This window comes from Gossypium raimondii, chromosome 11 (assembly GCF_025698545.1).
Source record: "Gossypium raimondii isolate GPD5lz chromosome 11, ASM2569854v1, whole genome shotgun sequence".
Classification (NCBI taxonomy): domain Eukaryota; kingdom Viridiplantae; phylum Streptophyta; class Magnoliopsida; order Malvales; family Malvaceae; genus Gossypium; species Gossypium raimondii.
Genome location: NC_068575.1, coordinates 45,508,297 through 45,515,979, shown reverse-complemented (window position 1 = coordinate 45,515,979; position 7,683 = coordinate 45,508,297).

Below are 7,683 nucleotides of genomic sequence, written 5' to 3'. Positions count from 1 at the left end.
TTTGGAAACACAACCTTAAATCTATTGGTGATGATTTTCATAATTAGCTTATACAATACTGAGCAAAGGATTATTAGCGAAAGTGCGAAAATTTTTCTGGATTTTAGACCTTGGGATTAAGAACAATAAGAGAATTGTTAATATATGGATCGATGGATTCACCAGAGAAGATCCTTTTAACCCAATTGCAAATAGACCAACGTGCTTCCACTGACTCTGATGAAATAAAGCATGAAAACCGTCACTACATGGAGTATTTAAAGGTGCCATATCAAAGAGTGTCATCTTAATCTCCTCATCAAAAATTGGTTTGCTAAGAAACTGGATCTCTCATTGATTAAGAGAAGGAAATAAACCAGAATGTAAATTGGTCATCCTTCTAGGATGCTCACCATACAATTTCCTATAAAAGTTAACTGCCTCCTATTTCAACTTATCCTCATCTAAAATCCATTCACTCAAATCATTCCTCAAAACATCAACTTGATTATGCTTTCTCCTCTACAATGTTCGTCTATGAAAGAATTTAGTAATTCAGTTCGAAAATTAGCCAATCACACTTCACTTTTTGACGCCATAAAAGTTCCTCATGATGTAACATAGCTTCTAGTTCCTTTTTGACATCAAATTCAACCTGATTCAGAAAAACCAAATTCCCATGATCAAGCGATTTTTGGATGTTCTCAAGTTTTTGAATCAACTAGCTCTTATGAGAAGTAATGTGACCATACACCTTCTTATTCCTTACCTTAACATGCCCAGTGAAAGTAGAATGCGTTATCAATATGTTCCCAAAAGGAGTCTAATTATCCTTAACAAAGACAGAAAAGGTCGGATGCTCAACCCAACCTGCTAAGAAATGAAAATGCCGCACTAAAATAGATTGAAAAGTTTGCATAAGAGATTATATTAGAGGTCTATAATCTGATTTAAGCATAGGCAAATAAGTCACCCTAGAGTAAGAAAATATGATATTCCAAGCATCGTTGTAGATAGCCCTGTCCAGTTTATCAAAAACTCCTCCTCTGTGCCAAGTGAAATTCAGACCACTGAAACACAAATCATGCAGAGCCATGGAATCCATAAACTCACCAAAAAGGGAACATTTTTTCCCAGAGACCCTCCCCCTTTCTTATCACAGGAAGAAAGGATAACGTTGAAGTCTCCAATAGACAACCATGGAGTCCCGTCCAACGGGATTACACATTTTAGGGCTTCCCATAAATACTTTCGTTTTTGTCTGTCCGGACTCCTATAAACAAATGTAACAAGAAAATGTCACCTATGTGGAGTTTCAGAAACTCTAAGTAAAATGAACTGAGGATAATTTTTTAAAATTTCTACATCCCTCCACCCAATCCAAATACCATTAGAGAAACTCACCGCCTCCACACGATGGGAAAAATTAAAACCAAGGTTAGTAATAACCGAATCGACTTTGAAACCACTTACCCTTGTTTCTAAAAGGCCAATCATAATTGGCTTATGCTCCCTATTATACTCATAGAAAATACAAGGAAACTTCAAACTAGCACAACTTTAACAATTCCAACAAAAAATGTTAAAATTCATAAAAGACAAAAACAAGGGGCAATCGTTAATGTGCGGAAGAGGGATCACCACCACCACTTCGTCCCTCGGTATTTCGAATGTCCACTTCAACTTCAAGCTCAGTTTGAGAATTAAAAAGATTTGCCATAGAACTCATGGCCTCCTGTAGAGGAATTTGAGAGGCATCAGTGTTCTTAAAACGACCTCCCTTTCCTAGATGGTGCGGTTGAGAGATATTTTGACACAGTCACTCCTACTTTTACCATCCGATACACGCCCTTTGGAACTAAGATTTGTTTTATTAACGCCAACCACATTACTTTTGCTAGTGTTTTTAGAAGAATTTGGATCATTATGACCTTTGAATAAAACAACCGAATGGCGCTTGGGATTTAAAGACTTAGCATCTAAATTAACCATTAATTCAAAAAGGCCATTAAACATAGGATTATTGTGCATAGAACTATTACCCATGCCCTCAAAATAAGCATTATTAGTAATTAATTTATCATGCACTAGAATAGAAATAAGAGCTACCTTATTGCTTTTAGATTTAGACGAACCTCTATTATTAAACTTCTCCAATACTTGATCCAAAACATTGGAAGTAGGAGAAATGGACAGACCAAAACCCAAATCACTGCCAAATGGACTTTTCTAATGCTAGCCTGCCAATTCTATTTTTTACCCCATTATCCTTTAAACCCGAAATAACCTTAGGATTATGCGGCCTAATTGACACCATCTGGTCAATTAATAATGGTTCACCAGACTCCACACCTACCTTTTCATGCCTCAGTCCAACTCCCTTACCTTTTAAATTCCTCAAAAATTCTCCTTGTTGAAACCTATCACCTAAATCCTTCAATTGCACCGCATCATCTAAAAGCTTTTCATAATTCAGCTAAGACAAAGGACCAAATCTAGACCCTAATGAATTTTTTACAATAAAATTGACCTTCTTTCCACTAGAGTCCCTCTGATTACGCCTGGATCTTCGTTTAACGATTATCCAATGGTGGAAGGGATTTTCCGTCGTCCCCGTGTTAGCATTTTCTATCGATGGGATGAGGTCATTTTCCTTACCACCAAGGAGATTCGAGTTCACTATTTTCAAAGGGTATGAGCCCTTAACGTGACCGTATCGGTCGCAGGCGAAACAAATCGCCGGTAAGGCTTCAAACTCTACCATTTGAAATCTGTCATCTACCAAAACCTGTGAGATGAGTGGTTTGTCTAGGTCCACAGGCACAGACATTCTCGCAAATCTGCCTCTTGTTTTGCTATATGTTTTCAGATCTAACCGAGCCACCTTACCAATGAGACTTCTAATCTCTTCTAGGACCCTTTATTTATATAGAAAACCTGACAATCTAGGGAATCGAATTTATGCCAACACCAAACTTGGGAAGGCTTTTGACGAGTTAAAGTCCACCGTCTATGGTAGGATAGAGAGATAATGCCCAAACAACACCCACGGGCCATGGGTCACTGCCATCTTAAAATCCCCCTTATTCTGAAATCTTACAAAAAAATACCCATTCTCTACATCCATTAGATGGAACAGTTGAAAGGGTTTCCAAAGAACAAAAATTCAAATAATTTCACAACACTGTGGTATCTATATCCTTAACCAACAGATACCAATTTTGTTCCAAAAAGTCAATGATCTAAATACCATTAACGTCGGATCTCACGATGTCTCTTTCTGTAAACTCAAAATCATCTCCGTTCAAAATCTCTGAGTTCGAAGAAAGAGTCATCGATCCGGATGAACCTCTTTTTAACAACATATCCTTCCAAGAAAACCCAAGCACCGGGGTCAAATTTACAACCATATCTCCATCAAAATTTTCTCTCGTCTCTTTGAATCTGACTTTCTTTGTATTTTAATCATAATTAACACTATCACCACCACCTCCCTCATCTGACAAAATCGAAGCGTTCATAAGAAAAAAGTACCAACGATATTACTTAAAACAACAACATTGTTCTTATTTGAGATAATCTCTATAATATTTTACTATACTTCTATAGAACACTTGTCAACCCCTTAACCCTACTTATGAAGTCTAAAAACTCTTATGGCATGGCAGTGTACCAAATTTTTTCCCATAAAAAATTAAAAAACACTTTAAACCAAAAACATTAATATTTTTTGTTTTTAAAAAAATTATCAACGTCTTGTATAAATAAACACATTTTTAAATTACTCACATACTTTTATAAGGGCTAAAAATAAATTATAAATATTTAGGGGTCAAACTAAAAATTACCACTAAACTAATTATGTTTTTAAAATTTCTAAAAGGGCACTAAAACAATTCTACAACTTTTGGAGGGCTAAAGCCATTAATCTACCTTCGCAATTGCTCACATATGCAATACAATGCTATATTATCCTGTGGATATCGATTTGAAATGTGATTCTAATGGCTTTGGATTATGACTCTAATTGTCACACACGTGCACTCCATAAATAGGCTATTGTTGAACTCAAATCTATTATGTTGGAGTTATGTCACTAATTTTATTGATTTTTTTAAATCAACAAGAGTTTCATTTTTTTTCAATTTTTAGACTTTTTTTTATTTTCACGTTATTGGGAAAAGAGTTTTAAATTCTTTTAAAATTCTTTACAGATGATCTAATTCTATGTGGTCATGCGAAAAAAACATCAAGCGAGAATCATTAAAAGAGTCCTGGATAATTTTTGTGATTTCTTGGGCCACGAGATTAATATATAAAAAAACCAACATCTTTTCAAAAGGTGTGGATGGTAACTTAGGGAGATGTATAAGTAACATTTTAGGTTATCAAGAAGTGCAAAACTTAGAGTCTTATCTAGGAGTGTCTCTCTTCCATGATAAGGTAACAAACAATACCCTGTGTTTCATCGTTGATAAGATGCATACTAAACTTTCAAGTTAGGATGCTAGGAAACTCTCTCTAACTGATAGGGTCACTTTGGCCCAATCAATGTTGCTTATAATTCCAAGTTACTTTGGTGAGTTAGGAATCCTATAATGAGGTTAAAAAGATGACTTTGGTGAGTTAAGATTCGGTATGTTAACCCAGGGCACATGGTGGTATTGGGATAAAACATTTGAAAGAGCATATTACTTCTTTCATGATAAAGGTAGGATTTAGTATTATGACAAACTCCAATGCACTTTGGGTTCGGATTCTTAGATCGAAGTACGAAGTGTAAAATGGTTTACTAGAGTCTCTTTCAAGAGGGCATGGCTCCTTTTTATGACGTTCTCTCGTCAAGGTATGGCCTCTTATTTGTGAGAACCTGTTTTGGTCTGTCGATAATGGAAAAGTTATTAATTGATGGAGGGATCCTTGGATTCCAAAGGTTGGACCTTTAGTGACATGACTGCTCCCTTAGTGACATGGTTACATGTGATGGTTCTTGGAATCTTAACTTCTTTCATTTTTGGTGTACTAAGGAAATCATCACTAAGATTGTAGGAATTCCACCACCTCATCCGTCTGATGGATCAGATAGAATCATTTTGGGGAGTTCTTCGATGGGTTCTTTCTCATTAAAAAGCGCATATGGTAAGCTTCGAAAGGGAGTATGGAATTTAAAGCTGCCAAATTGGCAGCTTCCTTAGAAGTTTCAAGGATCCCAATGGGATTCTTCATTTGGCTTATTCTAAAACACCGATTACTCACGAATGTGGAAAGGTTAAGGAGAGGAATAGGGAATGACAACCCTTGTAAAATTTGTGGACATAGTTCTGAAGATGTGAAAATAGAACGTCGGTAATGACAATATATCACAAAGAAAAGAGACATAAAAATAGAGAACACACAGAATTTTACGTAGAAACCCTTTCGGGGAAAAACTACGGCTAAAAGAGAAGAAAATTCACTATGTCGAATTCGAATAATTACAAGAGGAGTTTCGACTACATTTATTTATAGGTAAATATATTATGTTAATAAATATTAAATATATTATACTCATAAATATTAAATCTTTTAGAAAGAAGATATATTTTGTTTAACTTGACTTGCAAGCAATCTCTTAGAATTTGGGTCACACAACTCTAACAATCTCCACATTGACACGAATTCTCAACGAACAAGTTTTTCACCCCTTTCATAAAACCCCTTAAGGGTTTAACTTCAACAATGAGCATCAACCAAGTCTAAGCAATGCTCAAACTTGGCTATAGGAAGTGACTTAGTCATCATATCTATAACACCCCTAACCCGTATCCGTCGTCAGATTAGGGTTATAAGGTATTACCGGATATAGCACGATTTGACATAATTATTAAACATTCTTTCTCACTCAAGATCAATACTACTTTTGTAACCACGACAAATTTAACTATTTACAAACAGATTTAAATATTCAATCATAATTTAATAATCAACATTAATAATAAAAGATATAATAAATAAATAAACAAACTCAATCATTGCACATAAAATATTTAATCAATAGCATCTTATATTAATATGACCAAGCCTATTCAAATAAAATAGAGTAACTAATTACGTTATAATAATTAAGTCACATAGTTACTAAATTTGTTAATTCACCCTTTCGAAAAGAATATACAAGCCAAATAAAATTTCATATAATTTGAAATTATGATTAGCCAAGTATTATTTACCAAAATTAAATTATAAAATAAAAGTATTTTATACGTACTAATGTCAAACCGCACATACATCTCTTTTAAAAAAATGTCCAAAATAATTTAACGTGTATTCGTAATTAGCTTCTCCTATAACCAAATCAGTTCATTCCCAAATGTAAAACAAATATACATGTTCTAATTATACAACCAAAATTCATGTCTTATTATAAGTATATAATTTATTTTATTACATTAAACGCCAAAACAACCTATTTTTACTAATCAAATTATCAAACAAAAGCCAATGTTTAAACATCAAACCATATACCATTTTAACAACATATAAACGAAATAACCATTTTCATGCATATTCACAAATGCTCAACATAATTCACTTCCTAATTCCATATTCTATTTCAATACTTTATTAATCCAAGATACAAAACAAATATCACTTTTATAATTCTTGGTAATCTCTTTAACCTATCAAACATAATAAACAACCACAAACATGTACATAGACATTAACATTTTTTTCTTTTAAAATTACATTTATTATAGATCATATAATATATTCACTTTGATACCAACCAAATAAACCACACGTAATATTCGCATGTGAAATATTACCCATAAAATACTAAACTATTATCAAGTCATGTATGATTCATATTCCAATCCAAAACAAACATAACAGGACATTAAGCCATTTTCGCATGGCTTTAATACACACACACTATCAAATTAAGCTAAAATCTAAAACTAGTCTATACATGACATACGACCGAATTCAAAAATTTAGCAAAATACCAAAAGATATCGATAGTGTGATGAGCTTAGCTGACGATCCCCGAACACGTAGCGATCACCAAAATCTATACAACAAAACAATTATCCAACACATTGTAAGCTAATTTAGCTTAGTAAGTTATAAGCAATTAAACAATTCAATGACGTTAATAATTCAATAACAAAATCGAATAATGCAATCATATTCATATATATATACACATTCGAGCTTGCAAAATTTAATTATCTAATATGTAACTATGAATCAATTTCAACTTAGCCGAATATACATGTAAATAAAAACGTACTTATTTTTTTTTCACTTTCAAATCATATACCCACTCTTTACCAAATGTACTCATTCATATATAGATGCATATAATTCACAATTACAATATCTCATATACTTACCATTTGGCCGAATATAGACCTTCATATACTCATATATTTTCATTTACCTCATACAAATGTTCTTATCACAGTTGAAGTAACTAACTTACCTTGATATCATATATTATTCAACCATTGCATACTTGACCTATCATGTAAATAATTGGTCGAGACCATAATGAAGTTGCACACTTAGTGCTCTTTCTCATCTAACCAAAATGCTCTCGGTATCGCACACTTAGTGCCCGTTATTCAACATCATCATTTTAATTTCGCACACTTAGTGCCCATTATTCAACATCGTCATTTTAGTTTCGCACACTTAGTGCCGTTCATATAGCTGTAGCTA